The sequence below is a fragment of the Macaca nemestrina genome, chromosome 9 (genome assembly GCF_043159975.1).
Source record: "Macaca nemestrina isolate mMacNem1 chromosome 9, mMacNem.hap1, whole genome shotgun sequence".
NCBI classification, from domain to species: domain Eukaryota; kingdom Metazoa; phylum Chordata; class Mammalia; order Primates; family Cercopithecidae; genus Macaca; species Macaca nemestrina.
The window spans coordinates 92,186,933-92,206,841 of NC_092133.1; the positions used below are offsets into that span (position 1 = coordinate 92,186,933).

Below are 19,909 nucleotides of genomic sequence, written 5' to 3' on the forward strand. Positions count from 1 at the left end.
TGGAAAGGTCACCATCTCCCAAAGCAGACAATTCTCATAGGAAAAAGAGAAAACTCGCACTTCCACCAGAATGTGGCTTCATAAGGCAAACGTGCACATTTTCAATGTGAACATTATCACATGTTATCTCCGGGAACTTACCCTTTTCTGAAGCTATAGCCAACTTAGTAAAAGTATAAGACAGGTAACATGATATGACAATATTTAACATGTTCCGCTCAAGAAAACAACAAATGCATGCATGTCCCTCAGATGACAACAGCCACACCAACTCTGTGTCTGCTGCGGCATCTCCTACCTGACACAATTGTCACAGGGCCTCTGATCTCGGTCAGCTTCTGCCGGGTGAAGTTCCGAATGAGGCATTGTATCAAAGTGCTCTTTCCAACTTTTGGAGGCCCCATCACCACTACCACTATTGGTGGGGGCTCCAGTGGAGTTCGATCAACCACTGGAATATGATGCTTTTTTGTCTTCAAATCCTGAGTCCTATTCATTAAAAATAAATAAATAAATAAATAAATAAATAGTAAACTCACTTTCAAAATAGAGTAAAAGGTATCAACTTTATAAGTAAACTTTTTTAGTACATTTATATATATGAGTACTTTAGCACATTTTATTGAGAGGACAACAGACAATATATAATTAACTTGTCAGTTATTAACTTGTTAACTTCTGGCCCCATCCAAATAACTGCTGTTCAATAAAGATGTAACAAGACGACTTCAATAGCATAGAGAGCTGAAAATTAAACACTCCTTAAACCTGACTGTTTTAAGAGTGATTTTAATAGTTTTTAAAAAAACCAAAAGGTAAACACCGAGGCAGTGCATCATAACAGAGCAGAGGCTCTGGAGTTAAATTTGGCTCTCCTACTTACTGGTTACATGATTGGAGGTAACTTGTTCTCTTGACCTCAGTTTTCTTACCCATAAAATGAGGGCAAGAATGATTCCTACTCTGGTAAGGCTGCTGGAAGCATTTAGTTGAATAATGTTTAAAGTATACCGCTAGGCATATCACAAGGACACACTAAATAAAGCTATGTTAGTATTAAATATTGTAATTTTTTATTTTATATTACAACTATGTAAAACATACCTAGGGGGAAAAAAGCACACTTATCACCATAGAAACAGTTTAAAATTTAGGAACAAACAAATTCTATAAATTCTTGCATCTTGGGCAATAAACACCAACCAGTGTGCAGATGCTGGAGGCAAGGCAGCTTCTATGGGAAAGCTTCTCACGTTTTAGTGAAAGCGACACACCACGCATCTCCATGTCCTTTGGAGCTGGACTAGACTCATGAATCCAAATGTCACCTGTGAGAGGCTCCTACTATTTAAAAAGAATCAATGGAAGAACGACCAGACTGTACCCTAACATACCTGTGAAAGGATCGAGCCATCCGCACAGCAGACTGAACTGCAAAAGCTTTGGGATTTCTCTTCCGGGCATCTTCTTCGTCTCCTAGCTGGAGATCCTGCAGATGCCGCTTCTTTTTCTTTGCAGCTTTGGGCCCACTGTTTTTCTTTCTGTGTTTCTTCTGGTCTTTAGTCTCCATTGTAGCTATTTACCAGTAACAATTAACTCTAACCTACAAGGAAGAAGGTTGGGGTAAGGAGGTGGGAGAAGCATTTTACAATCCAGGCAATACCCAGGGAAAAACAGTAAATTTCATTTATTTCTTTATGAAGAGATGATGTATTTATTTACTGAACAAGGGTAGAAATTGCTTAACCATTGCCAATTTCATTTCTCTCTGTTATGCTATAAATTAGATGAGTTACCTCTCCTAAAGTTACATTTTATTGCTGCTACTTTTTATTCATCTTAAGTGTCAACATCAGCAGTATCTATTTCTGCAAGGATAGAAATATTCTATATCTGTACTTTTCAGCCATTTAGCCATCAGCCACATGTGGTTACTTAACAATATACTTAGGGAAACTGAAAAAATGAATTTTTAATTAATTTCATTCTAACTCTAAAGTCACATGTGGCTACCACACCGGACAGCTCAGACCTAAGTATCAACTGGAGTAAAGAAGTGGTTTCTCAACTTAAACTAAAACTTACATTTTAATAAAAAATGTAAAACGTTTTTATGAACTTCCAATGTGATCGCAGTATTACTTTTAGTACCTGTTGACTCTGTAAAACTCCTAAATTACAACTTACTTATATACATTTGAGAAATAGCAATATATCTTAGCACATTTTATAAAGAGTACAACAGACAATATATAATTAACTTGTCAAGTATTAACTCGTGAGATAGGACTGGTTCTAGATGATACCTGGAGACCCCATGAACTTACAGAGACCCTTCCAGTGATTTCTGAGTTACCTGGGAATCTGTGGCTAATAAATTGGTAATCACTAAATTAGTGAGTTTTTTTTTAGGAAATGGGGCTTCATAAAATCTGACAGCTTGATTTTAAAAAAAGGGGGGAGCAGGATACTATTTCATTCAATTAAGGTACTGTATTCATTCAGTTTAATAAATATTTTGTCTGTCTATGATGTGCTAGGCACTGTGCCAGTAAATGGATACAGCTATGGTCTGACTTGCAGAGGAAATCCAAACTAGTATCTTCCGCACCATGCAATAAGGGCGACATTGGAAGGCTGCACAGGGTGCTACTGGAGCACGGAGGTGAGTCAGAGGCTTCCCACAGACCCACACACCAGCGGAAACAGAAAGTCTGTATATATCACCATAATGTCAAGAACACTGGCCGGGAGTTAGAAGAGCTAGGCGCTAGGAACGCTTTGAAACTGAAGAGCTGTGTGATTTCAATGATTATGTTTCTTCTCTGCTATATTTTAGTTCGGAACTTGTACTAATGTTTCTCTCCCTGTCCTTCTTTGGTGGGAAAAGCACAATTTCGGGTCAACAGATCCGGCTCAGGTCTAAGTCGCCTGCCGAGACCACGTCGCCAGGAAACTACGTCTCCCAGCCACCTTCCCTCCCTGTCCGGGCTCTCTGCAGGGATTCATCCGGTCAGTCTCCCAACTACCACAGGACATCTCCGGCAGATGAGAAATATGCCGCTCCTCGGGAGCAAAGATGACCCGGAGGACCGGGGAAGGACCTTCCCACGCGCACGACTCGCGATCCTCCCAGTGCCCCAGAATCAGGGACCCCCCCGCCGCCTACCCCAGCCCGCTGTACTGAACCTGGCAACTGCGACTCCTCAGTTCCGCATGGACACCGCCGGAAACGGAAATTCACGGTCGCGGCGACTCGCCGGAGGGAAACAAGAAGGCAGAAAAAAGAGACCGGCGTGGGGACGGCTTTCAGGGCCTGAAGAAAGACTGCTGAAAAGCTGAGTGCGGACGCAGGCGCAGTCCACGCAGTGCGTTTCATCTGGCCCGGGTACTTACCGAACCCGCTCCACCCCGCCCTCGGAATCCGCGGCCTCAACTTCCGCGGTGGGACTCTGGAGCAGCCTGCACCGCACTCGCCTAAGTCCTCGCCGAAGGCCAGGGCGGCTGTGCGGCCTGGCGCCGGTTAGTTAGTGTGGTGCAAAAGCCGGAAGGAGACACATTTGGTCTTGGCCTCCCGGCAGTCACCGTGCCAGGGACGAATGGACTATCGCTCGATTTGGGGTCCACCTCCTCCTCTTTAAAGATGCGAGATGAGGGGGATCTCGCGTTCTGGGGTGCCCTAAAGCCCTCTTTTGGCAGGGCGCGGGGTCTCACGCCTGTAATCCCTACACTTTGGGAGGCCGAGGCGGGAGGATCGCTTGAGCCCGGGAGTTCAAGACAAGGCTGGGCAACATAGGGAGACTACCTCTCTCTTTCTAAAAAAAGAAAAAAAAAATTAGCCGCGTTGTGCCGGGCGCCTGTGGTGCTTGTGGTCCCAGTTACTCTGGAGGCTGAGGTGGGAGGATGGCTTGGTCCCAGGAGGTGGAGTTTACAGTGAGCTGAGATGAGCCACTGCACTCCAGCCTGGGTGACAGAGCAAGACACTGTCTCTAAGAAAAATAAATAAAATAAGGCCCTCTTTTGCCAGGACCAACAAACCCTGAGGGCAGGGACAAACTGACCAAGCCCAAACTGCCTCGCCTTCCCTGCTCCCAGGAAAGGGCTTTCCCTGAGGGAATAGAGCATCTTGCCATTTTTTTCCTGCACAGCTTTGCCTTCCCAGGGATCCGCCCATTGCCACCTGAGGAAATGCCTTGGAGTCCATCTAATCCCCAGCCCAGCTACTTGGGATGCCTACAGAGCGTACATTGTCAGAGGATGCATCTTCCTGTAGTCTTAGAAGGTTTCTTTTCAATATGATCCCGCTGGTGCATTCAAGGCTCAATTCTACACCAGAAACTAGGCCCACTCCTGTCACGAGAACCCCAGGCATCAGGTCCTCTCACAGGCACCTTGTTCTGGCCTTCAGCAGCCCCCAGGTATTCACTCCGCATATGCTATATACTGGGTGCTGGACTAGAGAGGCTACCTACGTGGCACATGCTTCCCTTATCCGTGAAGAGCTTAGAATATTGTAACTTCTTCACACTACACCGCTTACTTCTTGAAGATTTCAGTATCCAGGTAGATAATCCTTCCAACGTCATTTTGGTCTCATGAAGCCCACTCCAGTCCTCTGCCCTACCTTAGCTTCCCCCTCCCTCCATGATCAGACCTTAGACCTTGTCAGGTCCAAGGACTGCAACCCCCACAGTATCCCACTCTGATCACCACCTCCTGTCCATCCAGGTCACTCCCTATACCGCCCTGAAACAAAACTCCTGCAACCTTACCAGCACCTCCAATCCAGATCTTACTACCTGTTCACTGTTTCTTCCTTCCTTTATGGCCCTCTCTAGTGAGCCAGCTTAAACTCCATGGCCAACCGTTCTCATTAATCCCTTGCACACCTCCTTAACTCATGCACCTCCCTGTCACCTTCTATCTGCTTGGTAAGATGGGGGCACTGGATAAACTCAGCTCTCCATCTATTCCATGCCACAACAATGCAACTAAACATGGCTGGAGGAAAACAGGACCATGCCAGCAGTCCTCACTTTAATCATTCTTTGCCTGGTCTATTCAATCTCCCATTGTTCCAAGTGAATATTTCACACTTCCTTCTCTCTGTTCAATCCTTCCCACTGCCTCTCCCTTCCTTGCCTCCTGCTTTACTAAGAGAATAGAAGTGGTCAATGTCTTCCACAGACTCCCACCTCCACCTCCACCCATCTGCCTCCTATTGCCTGCCTGTGACTGTGGATGAACAACCGCTATGTCCAGCCAAAGAATCCTGCACTGGACTGCTAAATCCCATCATCTCTTACTGCTCCAGGGTGTCACTCCAGCCAGCCTATCCTTTCTCTAACATCAGCAGTATTTTCCTTTCTACTGGACTCTTCTCATCATCACACAACATGCAGCTATTTCTGTCATCTTCAAAACACAGAAATTACTCGACCCTATTTCCTATACCAGGACCTGCACCTTTTCTACGTTCCCTTTTGCAGCAAAACTTCATAAAAGAACGGTCAATACATACTCTGGCCCCTCTCCTATTCTCTTTGATTCACTTGTCTCACAGGACTCCACCTGCAGCCCTGGATGCTCTTTCTCAGCTGCCTTTGCTGGTTCCCCTGCTCTCACCTGTTTAAATTAGAGCAAGGCCATAGGTTTCGGGCTTCAGTTTTCTTTTCTTCTGTGTCTATACTTATTCCCTGGATGATCTCATTCTATCTCAGTTTTATATTCCATCTGTGTCAGTAATTGTTATGTATTGGGTCTGTCCCTGCCCAAATTTCATGTGGAATTGTAATCCCCAATGTTAGAGGTGGGGCCTGGTGGGAGGCGATTGGATCATGGGAGCAGAGTCTTCATGAATGGTTTAGCACCATTCCTCTAGTGCTGTTCTCGTGATAGAGTTCGCACAAGATCTGGTTGTTCAAAAGTGTGTAGCACCTCCCTGCCCCCCACTTCCTCCTGCTCCAGCCACGTGAGATATGCCTGCTTCTCCTTCAGCTTCCACCACGATTGAAAGTTTCCTGAGGCCTCCGTAGAAGCTGTCGTGTTTCCTGTGCAGCCTGCAGAATAGTGAGCCAATTAAACCTCTTTTCTTATAAATTGCCTAGTCTCAGGTACTTCTTCATAGCAGTGAGAGAATGGACTAATACAGTTATCAATTTATTGCATCTCTGCTATAAACTCATTCTTCATTGCCTGCTCTGCAAAAACTGAACTGGGCTGTTTAAATATTTCCCTCAGACATGATGTTAGGTTTTGTCAGTAGAGAGCAATGGAGAGACCTTGCAGGCGAAAGCAGTCTTTGTTCCTGGTTCTCCTGTGCTGCTTGGCCTGGCTCCTGCAGGTGGGGGTCTTCTCCAGAAACCCAGTGGCCAGTGCCCAGCAGGTCCCACTCCTCCCACCAGCTCCAGGCAGTTTTGTTATAGAGTAACTCTTCTGAAACACCACTCCTTTCCCCAGCACCTAAAGAAGTATTTCTAGTAAGTTCCAGTGACATAGCACCAGTGACTCTCCTGACATGCAGAGGACCATGACTGGGTTCCTCTGATGAGGTGCAAGGGAGGTGCACTAAGAGGAGAGGACTCTCCTGGGCTCTCTACCTCAGCCCTAGACTAGTGGTTGCTCCTTCTATACTTCCTACTAGTCTGTGCCTGGTTACTCCACTTCCCTGTTGCAATGAACACTTCTTTATATACACATTTCCTGTTCAAATGACTGTGGGGCTTCTCTTTCCTAATTAGACTCTGACCAATACACTATCATTTGCCAACAACTCCCAAAGTTTTATCAATGACTCAGACCTCTAACCTGAACTCCAGCTGCCTCCATGACATATCCATTTGGATATTTAATAGACATTTCCAAAGTGATATGCCAAACAGAACTCAGGATCTTCCCTCTCAAACCAACTGCTCAGCAGTCTTATGATCTCAGTTGATGGCAATTCCATCCATAAAGATGATTAGTCAAAATGCCTCCCACACACCTTTGTCTGTTCGCTTTTTCTATCCTCCATTTCCAATCCATCAGAAAATTCCTGTTGACTCTACCTTTGAAGTACAACCAGAATCCAACCACTTGTCACTACTTCCGCTGCTACCCCTTTGGGCTGTGCCCCATGCAATCACACATGGATGACTGTGAAACCTTTCTCTTGGCCTCCCTGCTCCCACCTTTGCCCTTGAACAGTCAGTTCTCAATGAAGCAGCCAGAGGGCTCCTGTTAAAACATAAGGCACTATTGGTAATTTAAATTGGTATAAATGCTTTGGAAATGATTCAGCATGTCTATTATTACTGAGCATGCACTTACCCAGTGAGCCAGCAACAGAAGTAGATACAGAAAGGCATATAAGAATGTTTGGCCGGGTGTGGTGGCTCATGCCTGTAATCACAGCACTTTGGGTGATCAAGGAGGGTGGATCACAAGGTCAAGAGATGGAGATCATCCTGGCCAACATGATGAAACCCCATCCCTACTAAACATACAAAAAATTAGCTGGGCTTGGTGGCACGCACCTGTAGTCCCAGCTACTTGGGAGGCCAAGGCAGGAGGATCACTTGAACCTGGGAGGTGGAGGTTGCAGTGAGCCAAGATTGCGCCACTGCACTCCAGCCTGGCAACAGAATGAGACTCCTTCTAAAAAAAAAAAAAAAAGAAAGAAAGAAATGTTCATAGCATTATCCAAACTGGGAAAAACCCAGACATCCACCAGCAAAAACCTAAAGACAAAACTGTAATATATATTTGCAATGGAACTATATAGAACAATGAAAATAACCAACACATGCACCAACATAGAGGATACTTAGCTAAAGAAGCCAGACACAAAGAAGAACATATCAGTTGATCCATTCAAAGCTTGAACCCAGGCAAAATTAATGTGTGGCAACAGAAGTGAAGATAATTGTGACTTTTGTGGAGGAGGGAATGTATAACTGGGTGAGGGCTGTTCTGTTGCTGGTGCTAGCTGATGAGTGTGTTTACTTTGTAACTATTTACTGAGCTTTAATATGGCAAACTGTGCTCCTAGCTATTTAGCCAACTGATTTGAAACTTACGTTCACACAAAAATATGTATAGCAGCTTTATGCATAACTAACCCAAAGTGAAGTCACCAAGATGTCTTTCAACAGATGAATGGATGAACACACTGTGGTATCCATACAATGAAAATCATTTGACAATAAAAAGAAGTGAGCTATTGATTCACACTATAACATGGATGGATTTTAAATGCATTTTGCTAAGGGAAAAGTCATCCCCAAAAGATTCTGTTTATATTACATTCCAGAAAATGAAAAACTGTAGGGATGGAAAACAGATTGGCAGTTGCCAGGGGCTGAGGAAAAGGAAAAATTAACTACATAGAGGATGCATAGGAGAATTTTAAGGGGATGGAACTGTTCTGTATCATACTGAGGAGGTGCTTACATGACTATATCCTGATCAAACCCATGGAACCATACATGATGAAGTGGGAACTTTAATGTATGCAAAATTTAAAAATTAGCCAAGATGTCTGGAGAATCCCAGGATGGAATGCAGCTTGTAACAAATGACCTAACTTAACTATAAATGTATGATATAACATCACTGGAGCAGGTGAAGAAAAAAGAAACTGGCCTAAGTAACTTTGGAAAGTAATATTATGACTAGAAACGAAAAGACTAAGTATGAAAGGAATTGTCCACAAACATTGTACTCTAGTTGGTGAATTTGTTTTTCCAAGGGGTATGCACTAACAAGTCAGAGATGGCTTTACTTGCATATTAAGATTGAATAAATGAGTCATGGATAGTGAGAGTCAGATTTCTCACTGTTGGAGAGAGAAGTCACAGTGAGCAAGGTGGGGAAGCTAGAATGAACACTGTGGTGCTGGATTAGAGTCAAAATGTGTGTGTGTGCGCGCTCATGTGTGTGTCTTAGCTCTGCCTAGTATGCCCCAAAGCAATGACATCCCAGCATTAGTGTGCACACTGAGCTCCCAGATCTTGGTTTCTAAAACCATTCTCCAATAAAAGGAACCAGAGCTCCTTGGAGAAATGGCTGAGTCTAGGGCTAGGGTAGCAAATACATAAGAGGAGCCTGAAGCATCTTGTAGTGCCAGAAAGTAAGGAAATTGCTACAAACTGAAGGATGTTGGTGTGTCAAAAAGGTCAGAAGCCAACTTAATGAGCTCCCAGTGGCTGAGCTGGAGCAGGGTGAGCTGGTGGGAGGCAGGGTCTGGGTGAGAGGGCTGGTGGGAGCTTAGGGCATCATGTAACTAACCAGGGAAATCCTTGGAATGGGAATCAGCCTGGCAGAAACAAGAAATTGGCAGAATGTTTAGGAGAAGCATGCATTGGGTGGACATTCGTGTTGAGAAAAAGAATGATGGGGCAAGGGTATTAATCAGAGTTGGCAGAAATGGAGGCAGAGGATGGGAGGTTTTTCTGACAGCAAGTTGCAGGGGGCAGAGCATCAGGGAGAAGTAACCCATGGAAACCAGGGCTGAACAACGGTCCCAGAAGGGGAGTTTGGTAGCAGGTGGGGTTTGTGAGAGATCAATAGGGGAGACTGCTGGGCAAAGTGTAGGGGTTCCCATAGTCTCTGGGAGTTAGAAAGGACCAAGGGATCTTACAAAAGGGAACTTTGATTAGAGAGTGAATGTGGGGCCCTTTGGCAATAGGTGGGAGCTCTGCATAGCACGGGTGACACTGGCAGACTGCTCAGTGGGCTCTGTCGAGACTCGTCAAAAGCCCTGCTCTCCTGCGGTTTGGTTTTGAAAGGAAAGGGTTCATCAGAGCCAGGTCAGGGATTTCTGCAGGATGGGAGCCTCACTTGGGGGCTGATTGGAGATGTCAGGTAAAATGTCCTCCTTAAGGAGGGATTGATTCAAGTGGGAGGGGCAGGAGCCCTCATCCAAAGGCAGTGTCTGGAGGTAGGTGAACCCAAACTCCACCCACCTTTTCTCTTATTCCACTGGGGCTGCTTTAACAAAATACCATAAATTTCTATGGCTTATAAACAACAGAAATTTATTTTTCACATTTCTGGAGGCTGGAAGTCCAAGATCAAGGCACTGGCAGATTCCACATCTCCTAAGGCCTGCTTCCTTATAGATGGCAGCTTCTAGCTTTTTCTTCTCGTGGTAGATAGGGAAGCCCTTTTCTCTTCAGCCCATTATGAGAGTACCAATCCCATTCATGAAGGCTCTCCCCTTATGACCTAATCACCTCCCACAGGTCCCACCTCCTAATACCATCTCATTAAGCTTTAGCATATGAATAGGTTGGGGGTGGTTTACAAACAGTCCAGAGTACCTTGTGACATCCTGAAGGCCAGAGTCAGGGTGGGAGGGCCCCTTCCCTCTTCCTCTTGGAGAGTGAAGCAGGGAATATGAAGGGAAATCAGAGTCTGTTTCAAAGGATATCGCATGTTAGTGAAACACCCATATTATAGATAGAAAGCCTGCTGCCAAGAGAGCAGAGAGAATGGCCCAAGGCCATACAGCAATCCATTGGTAAAGGGGCCAGCGCATATCTCTGCGGCAGGAAATAGAAGCTTTGAAACCACCCTTGCAATGACTATAATGATACAAGTGACCACTACTACATGCATTCTTCCATTTCTCACAACCACCTGTGAGGTCAGTTTTGTGTAGCCCGTTTGACAATGAGGTCCGAGAGGAACACAGTGTGTTGTAACGTTGTCAAAGTCAAAACACCTGCCATCAGTGCAGCCACTGGCTAAATTTCAGGTGTGCACACAAGGATTTCATTAAACTTGATGAGCGGTTCTCAGAGCCAGACCAGGCACTGAGGAGCGAGGCAGCTTTGAGGAGGAAGTGGCACTGACGCTGGAAACTTAGGTTCCGATGGGGACAGACCTAGGAGAAAGAGGACTAAGAGTGACAGGTGGGAGACAGAGTGAAATTATTCAGAGGAGGGAGAGGCAGCTTTTCTCTGAAGGCTGAGTGGGTGGAAGTGAACTTCGTGGATGAAAGAGGGCTCAGAGTCTAAACATCTCTGAGAGCTGAGAAGCTATTTATCTGGCCTCTGGTTGTGTATCTAAATGTATATATTTTTTTTCGGTCAAAATGAAGTCACTTACAGACTGTATTTTAAGTGAAAAGATTCTGCAATTTACCACCTGCTGGCTCTGACCCAGGATGGCCCAGCCCTTCCTTAGTTTGCACTTCTTTCCTCATGAAGTTAAATTGTTTTCATGTTTTTAAGGTATGCATTTTGTAGTCAGTGAGCTGTCATTTTACATTCTTTGCCCACATCTCCTTCCCTTTAATAATTATGGATTATGATCTCCCATTTACATCCAGGAAACTTCAAGAGGTTACTGAGGGTTGCCTTCAAGAAAGGGTTTGTAGCCTATCTGAACTTGTAGATTTCTTGGATAATTTGATGCATGTGCAGAAAAATGAATTTTTTTTTGCTTTCACACACATTAATATTAGTCTGTTCTCACACTGTTAATAAAGACATACCTGAGACTGGGTAATTATAAAGGAAAGAGGCTTAATTGACTAACAGTTCCACATGGCTGGGGAAGCCTCATAATCATGGCAGAAGGCAAGGAGGAGCAAGTCACATCTTACATGATGGCAGGGAAGAGAGAATGAGAGCCAAGGAAAAGAGGTTTCCCCTTATAAAACCATCAGATCTTGTGAAACTTATTCACTACCATGAGAACTGTATGGGGAGAAACCACCCCCATGATTCAATTATCTCCCACCAGGTCCCTCCCACAACACATGGGAATTCTGGGAGCTACAATTCAAGATGAGATTTGGGTGGGGACACAGCCAAACTATATCAGATTCAATTTCACATATTTTTGGACCCAGGAAACCCCACTAAGGCCAAGATTACATATGCTTTTCCGGAGTCTGCTTCTGAAGTCTTCAGGAGGCTCCTGTGGAGAAAGGAGCTGGTGTCCAACCCAGCAGACCTGTGGGTGGGATGGGCAGCTTCCTCCACATTCCCTGTTTTCCAGGCTCAGGGGGGCAGCCACTGGGAAACAGGATGCAGTCAGGTCACCTGCAGGCCATTCACCTACCAGAGAAGCCACCAGAGTGGGAAATGGCTCAATAGGATGAATACTGGACCAGGTCTGGTCAGTGTGACCACCTTGTCCTGAGCTTATGATGATGAAGCTGCAGTCGGTCAGGGGCACCCAGAACAGAGTGCAGCAGTCTGCTTGGTCTCACTCCCTGCAGTGGCATCTAGATGCTCTGCATGAAGGGCAGGAGTGTCTCCATATCCCAGGGCTTCCATGGCAGGAAAAGAACTGATGAGGAGCAGTTCCAGGGATGGGAGAAGATGGTAGGACAAGCCTCGCTGTAAACTCAGGACAAGCCTCTTGGAAACAGTTTCAGAAACAGGCTGGAGGTGGATATGAGGAGGTTGGAGTAGAGGGGCTGATGGCCCCAGTCAATCAGTGGATGGTACTCCCAAGGCTCAGGAAAGCTGCCCAGGGTGTCTAGGCACCCCTTAGGTCTCAAACGCTGGTATGAATCAATTCTCCTGGAAGTCTCATTAAAACACAGATTGCCGGCCAGGCACGGTGGCTCACGCCTATAATCCCAGCACTTTGGGAGGCCGAGGTGGGTGGATCACGAGGTCAGGAGATCGAGACCATCCTGGCTAACATGGTGAAACTCCATCTCTACAAAAATACAAAAAATTAGCTGGGCATGGTGGCAGGCGCCTGTAGTCCCAGCTACTCAGGAGGCTGAGGCAGGAGAATTGTGTGAACCCGGGAGGTGGAGCATGCAGTGAGCTGAGATCGCACCACTGCACTCCTGCCTGGGCAACGAGCGAGACTACATCTCAAAAAAAAAAAAAAAAAAAAAAAAAAGCATAGATTGCCAGCTCCACTCAGGTTTCTGATTCAGAGTGCTTGACTTGGTGCTGGGAATTTATATTTCAACAAGTTCCCCAGTGAGGCTGTTGCTCCTGGTGCTGGGATCCCTCACTGAGAACCAATAATGTTGCAGTATCCTTGGGGTGTCACTTTTCTGGCCAGATACCTCTGTGGAGGGTGGAGCCATTGCCCAAGATTTGTTTGGGACCACTGGGCTTGTTCCACTCACTGAGCGAATCATTCCACTCATTTGGTCTGGCAGGCTGCACTCAGCTCATGCCACCAGCCTGGATTCCATGCCTGCCAAGGGTGAGCCAGGCATGGAGTAGTGAGGGGTGTGTGAGCAAGTGAGCATGGGGTCTGGCCACTGCACAGTCAGGCATGCAAGATGCTGCAATAGGATGGGCAGTTCTAAGTGCAGGCATGGGCACCAGCTCTCTGTGAAGCTGTGGCTGAACTAGGGACACTACAAGCAGCTTCCACAGCTGCCACCAGGGAACACAGTGGTGCCCAGAAGCTTGAAGACTCCAGCAACCACAAGGCCCCAATGAGAGAGTCAAAGCCCTGGCCTGGGGAGCTCCCAGGTCTCGGATCCCTGAACGGCTGAAGCTCTTCTCTCCTTCTCTTCATCTGCAACATGGGGAGCAAGGGACATGTATCAGCCCTGTTTGTGTTACAACTCTTTCAGCCCTGCCATTCAGCAAGTACTGAGTTCTTGTCCCGCATCCAGGAAGAATGAGGTACACAGACAAGTGAAGAATGAGCAAGGTGAAGAGGAGCTTTATTGAGTGACAGAATAGCTCAGGGGAAGCCCCAGAATGGGTAGCTCCTCCCTGCAGCAGGTCATCATGTTGAGTGTTCAGCAGAGAGGAGTCTCTGAAATGGGTGGCTCTTCTCTGTAGCTGGTTATCCTGATGTCTACTCAGCTCTCGCTGAGCCTGGGGCTTTTATGGGCCTCAGAGGGGAGGAAGTTCCACCCTGATTGGTCCATGGACAGCCACAGGTGGGCTGGAAAAGGAATCACAAGTTCCCACTATGGTCCACGGGACTGCCATCCTGGCCACCAGCCTTCAGGACATCCCTGGCCTGAAGGTGGGGCCTCACCAGGGACCCACCCGCTTCTACCCCATAACCTGTCTGCCTCCTGCTGTCTCTCATGGTGCCAAGGCTGTAGATGCCAAGGGGTGCCTGCAGGCCAGTGCTAAGCTGTCCTGAGGCCCCCATCAGCTTCCCTCCTATGCTCATCAGGGCCCAAAGTCTGGAGGGTGCTGAGGTGGCAGGGGGCTGGTGTGTCAGCACTGCCTCAAGCAGGTGCACACCCGGCTGGGTTGTGACAGCACCCAGGCTTAGTGGTCTTTGCTCTGAGATTGGAGGGGGTGCCAACAGCAAGGAGAAGCCAGGTAGTGGGAGCAGGCATTTTCAATCCTGCAAGGGGAGGCCTTCCCTGGCCCCCAAGGGTGCAAGGATGCCTGGGTCTGCAGTCACAGCTTGGGCAGCTACAGCTGTGCCCAGAGTGGGTGGGGCTTCTGCTCGCTCCACGGAGCAGGAAGCTTGGCTCTATAGCCAAGAGTTGGGTGGCTGCAGCTGCATCCAGGGAACTCCTGCATCACCAACTCTGAATGAGCAGGGTCACTTGTCCCCAGCTCCTTCTGGTTCCACAGAGTGTGCAGCCCTGGCTGCACCTCCTTGCCACAGCCAGTGTAATGGCAGCAGCCACTTCAGACGGGCCACCACTGCCATCAATAAGAGGTATACAGGATCCTGGTTTCCAGGGTCCTGGCTGCTATGAACATAGTACCCATGTGGTTCATCCTGGAGACATGGCTTTTGCCTATAACTGTGGCTTGCCAAATCCTTCTGTATGACACAGATCATGACCAAGAGCCATTAAGAGCCACTCCTTGTATGTAACAGAAACCAGCTTAATGCTGCTTGCAGGACAGTTCTCTGGGTGGCTTGGACCAATGCAGTTCTCCCCACCTTTTTTTTCATTTTGAACAGAATCTCACTCTGTTGCCCAGACTGGAGTGCAGTGGTATGATCTCAGTTCACTGCAACCTCCACCCCCAGGGTTCTCTCAATTCTCCTACCTCAGTCTCTGGAGTAGCTGGGATTAAAGGCACCTGCCACCACGCCCAGCTAATTTATTTTTGTATTTGTAGTAAAGATGGGGTTTAGCCATGTTGGCCAGGTTGGTCTCAAACTCCTGACCTCAGGTGATCCACCCACCTCGGCCTCCCAAAATGCTGGGATTACAGGCGTGAGCCACTATGCTCGGCTCCCACTTTTTTACTTATAGTTCTCTAGAATAACTATAGGATGTGCTGAAAATGCAACATCCTGAGATAAGAAGGAACTGACCAAAACAGCCCAGGCTCTGTTCTTGTTTCCCCTAGAATCAGAGTGTTCTTCAATGTTTTAGCCCAGCAATTCCCACTACCTTGGAGCATAACACCCAGCACCCGCTGCTCTGCAGGGTCTCTTAGTTGTGGTACAAGTGGAGCAAACAGATGAGAGTCCATTCACTCTGGACAGCTTTCCTGAGGCTTGGAGGACTGGCTTGTCCTGAAACCTAGGCTTCTATTGTCCCTCACAGCCAGTCTGTAAGTAATAAACCCACTTCAGGTCACATGTTTATGGAGTGGGCAGTGTGTGAGGCCCTGGGGTGATTCAGTGAATCACATCAGGTGAGCATGAGGGGCTGCCTGGGAGAGGGGAAAGGCCATGTCAGGAAGGAAGGCCAGGAGAGGGGACCTGGTGTGACAGAGGGCACTGTCCCTGGGGGAGTGGTGAGAGCCCTTAAGAGAGAAGGTTTGGATCCCAAAATCAGCAGGGAAGCCTGCAGAGATTAGCTGCAGAGGAGCAGACAGCGGTTTCAACCTAATGCCTTGCTGGATGAAGAACTGCTTAGGTCAAATTTGCCTTTGAATCCCAGAACCTGGTGCCTGGTTTTCCCTCTGCATGTTGCCCTGTTTCTCAGCCACCTGGGTGTGCCTGTCCTGAGGTGGGGTCATCATGGCACACTTGAGGAAGGGCTCCATGTGGGACCCCAGGGATTCACAGTTCAGAGCTGGTTCCTCAGGGAGTAACAAAAGAGGTGGAGAGGGCGCTGTGGCTCAAGCCTGTAATCCCAGCACTTTGGGAGGCCGAGACGGGTGGATCATGAGGTCAGGAGATCGAGACCATCCTGGCTAACACGGTGAAACCTCGTCTCTACTAAAAAATACAAAAAAATAGCCGGGCGAGGTGGCGGGCGCCTGTAGTCCCAGCTACTCGGGAGGCTGAGGCAGGAGAATGGCGTGGACCTGGGAGGCGGAGCTTGCAGTGAGCTGAGATCCGGCCACTGCACTCCAGCCTGGGAGACAGAGCGAGACTCCGTCTCAAAAAAAAAAAAAAAAAGAGGTGGGGAGGAACCCAGTCCTGGGTCTAGGAATGGATACAGCAGAAAGTGAAAGTCAAAAGTGCAAGCAATGAAGAAAACAGTATAACAGTGCCAACACTGCACATGTTCAGTGGAAGGCAAGGCACATCTTGCATTTGCAGTCACTAAGTCACACCACCTTCTCAAAAACCCTGGCGAGTAGGTGCTGACTTCCCAAGGCCAAGGAGCCAGCAGTTGCAGAGCAGGATTTGCACTTTCCTCAGCCAGGCTGTTCTGCCCTGCCACGCCCATGCCAGGAGGCCATGCCCCCACAGCTTGCAAGGCTGGGCTGCAGGTGGGTGAAGGACTTGGTGTCCTGTCTTGTAATTTGGCTTTTTTTTTTTTTGAGATGGAATCTCACTCTGTCGCCCAGACTGGAGTGCAGTGGCGTGATCTTGGCTCACAGCCAGCTCTGCCTCCCAGGTTCATGCCATTCTCCTGCCTCAGCCTCCTGAGTAGCTGGGACTACAGGCGCCCACCACCATGCCCAGCTAATTTTTTATATTTTTAGTAGACATGGGGTTTCACCATGTTAGCCAGGATGGTCTTGATCTCCTGACCTTGTGATTCACCTGCCTTGGCCTCCCAAAGTGCTGGGATTACAGACGTAAGCCACCATGCCTAGCCTGTAATTCATCTCTTAAGTGTGATGCAAACACACACACACACACACACACACACACACCACGTTTGAAATTTGCTCCATGACACTCAAGTTCAGAAATCTCATGTAACTTTAATGTTCAAAATCCATGTCAACCCCAGTCATGTTTGTGGGGTTTCTATGGGGTCTCAAATGAGGAATAGCTAGCTGGATTCCAGTCCACAATGGGCACCCTCATTGTTTGGCAGCATCCTGCCCCTTCCCCACTGGGAAATTTGCTTTTACTGTACCATGTGTCAACAATCAGGAGCCTGCAGCTCGTTATCAATGGAAAGTACTTCCTCAGGCAATGCTGAATAGCTCTACGAAGTGCCGGCTTTATGTTGGACAAGTGCTTTCACCAGTTCAAGCGCAATTTCCTCAGGCCTATATTCTTCATTATATTGATGATATTTTAATTGCTGCCCCCTCTGATAAAACACTAATTGACTGTTATCAAATTTTGAGCCACTGTGTTACAAAGGCTGCATTACACATCACTCACTATAAAATTCAACAGACTACTCCTGTTCAATATTTAGGAATGGTAGTCGAAAAACAACATATTCAACCTCAAAAAGTTCAAATTAGGAGAGATTCCTTGAAAACTTTAAGTGACTTCCAAAAACTTTTGGGTAACATTAATTATTTAAGACCTACTTTAGGTATTCCAATCTTTGCGCTGTCTAACTTGCTTTCTACGCTGCAGGGAGATTCCAAGTCCCAGGGGGTCTCCACAGTCCCAGGATTTTGACCCCACAGGCTTTACTAGAACTGGAATTCATAGAGGAAAGAATCCAGACTGCTCAGTTATCTAGAGTACAGCCATTTCAGCCTTTTCAGCTTCTGGTTTTCACTTCATTACACTCCCCTAGTGGACTAATAGTTCAACATAATGATTTAGTGGAGTGGTGCTTTCTTCCTCATTCTGTGCCAAAAACTTTGTCTGTTTACCTAGATCAAATAGCCACTCTAATTAGACAGGCATGGTGTACAATACTTACAATTTCCAGATTTCATCTGAATTTAATTGTAGTTCCTTTAAATCGGCTCGAAGTTCAGGTTGCCTTTCAACATCCAGTACTGTGGCAAATTCACTTGGCTGATTTTATTGGCATTATTGACAGTCATTAGCCAAAAACCAAATTGTTTGATTTTATAAAAATGACTTCTTGGGTGGTCCCTCGATTAACGAAACATCAGCCCATTCCTGAGGCCATTACAGTGTTCACTGATGATTTCAGTAATGGCAATGCTGGTTATATAGGTCCTACTGACAAGCTTATTTCTACCCCTTATACCTCTGTGCAAAAGGCAGAATTAATTGCTGTAATTATTGCCTTACAGGATTTCCCCAAACCTTTAAATATTGTTTCTGATTCTACTTAACGTGGGAAAGAGGATATGCTTGTGTTTCACCGGGAGATCATCAAAAAAAAAAAAAAAAAAAAAAAAAAAAAAAAAAAAAAAACCACACACACAGAGAAAAGACATCTGTATCAGAGACCGCCCTCAGACGTGGTGAGATCTATGCCAACTCCTTAAAAGCTGGCACACCAAATCACAGTGGGTCTGATTCAATCCTCTCTGATGATAATGGAGACGTATATAACCAATCCCACTTCTAATTACCTTTCTTTTTCTCCTTACAAACCTAAAAATCTCACCGTTTCTATTAGCCTGAAAATACCATCCCTCTGTTCTTCTCTTCCCCTTTCAGCACTCAATCTCACTTACAATGGGCTTTATTTAATGATTCTCCTCCTTATACCTTCTGTCTCACCAGTTTTCTCTCACACTGATTTACCTGCTATACGTAATTATTCTTCTTGGGCTTATGTGCCTTTTCCTCCACTTATTCGACCTCTCCCTTCGATGGATGCTCCTGTGGAAATCTACACTAACAATGGTGTATGGATGCCTGGAGCTACAGATGACTGTTTCTCTGCTCAACCAGGAGAAGAAGGCACTGCATTTAATGTTACCATGGGTTATAAATACCCTGCTCTGTGTCTCAGACATGCACCTGGTTGTATCCATCTAGAAACTCAAATCTGGGCTGCTTATCTTCCGAAAAGATCAGCTGCAGAGGAACTGGGACATTTGGTCTCTGGCCTCTCCCTTTCTCCTTTAAAACAAATGAAAGGGGGAGTAATGGGAGATACCTCATCCTTTCAATATAAACCTGCAGGAAAACCATGCCCTAAACATTTTGAGGGCCCATCTAAAACTTTAATTTGGGAAGATTGTGTTAATTCACATGCAGTAATATTAAAAAATGACTCATATGGTTTAGTAATAGACTGGGCACCAAAGCGCTATTTAAAAAGCAATTGCTCCTCTGGCGGAAAGGAATGCCTGGAGGCTACTTATTTTATTTCTTTTCAGGAAAATGAGAATCATCATTCTACTTTGCATAGGAGGTTCAGCTCATTCTTTCCCTTAAAATGGGAAGATAAAGGCATTACCCGCCTGAGGCCTCATGAGATACTCCCCATTCTGAGCCCAGAACACCCAGAACTTTGGAAATTGGCTATTGCTATGTCTGAACTGCGAGTATGGGAAGGGAAACTATTCTGTCTGTTGTCCCCACTACCAACCCCATCTGTCAGTATCAGTATAGATCCAGACATTCTGCTATACTTACCTCCAACCTGACTGTTCCCATACAGAGTTGTGTTAAGCCTCCTTACATGCTGTTAGTGGGAAATATCAAAATTTGGATGAACAATCAAACTGTCCAATGCATTACCTGTCATTTATACACTTGTATAAACTCTCATTTTGACTCCAGGAAAAGTGTAATGTTGGTTCGAGCTCGAGAAGGAATCTGGATTCTGGTAACTTTGCCCAGATCTTGAGAATCCTCCCCCTCAATACAGTTAATTAATGAAGTGTTACGGCGAATTCTAAAAAGATCTAAGAGGTTTGTTTTCACTTTAATCCCTATGATCACGGGCCTAATTACAGTCACTGCACTGGCC

General features: G+C 46.4%; 1 pseudogene; it reads right to left on the reverse strand.

Moving 5' to 3' along the window:
* Positions 1-1,603, reverse strand: part of LOC139355402 (ribosome biogenesis protein BMS1 homolog) — a 54,766-nt pseudogene extending 53,163 nt beyond the window's left edge.
* Between the last annotated feature and the right edge of the window lie 18,306 nt (positions 1,604-19,909).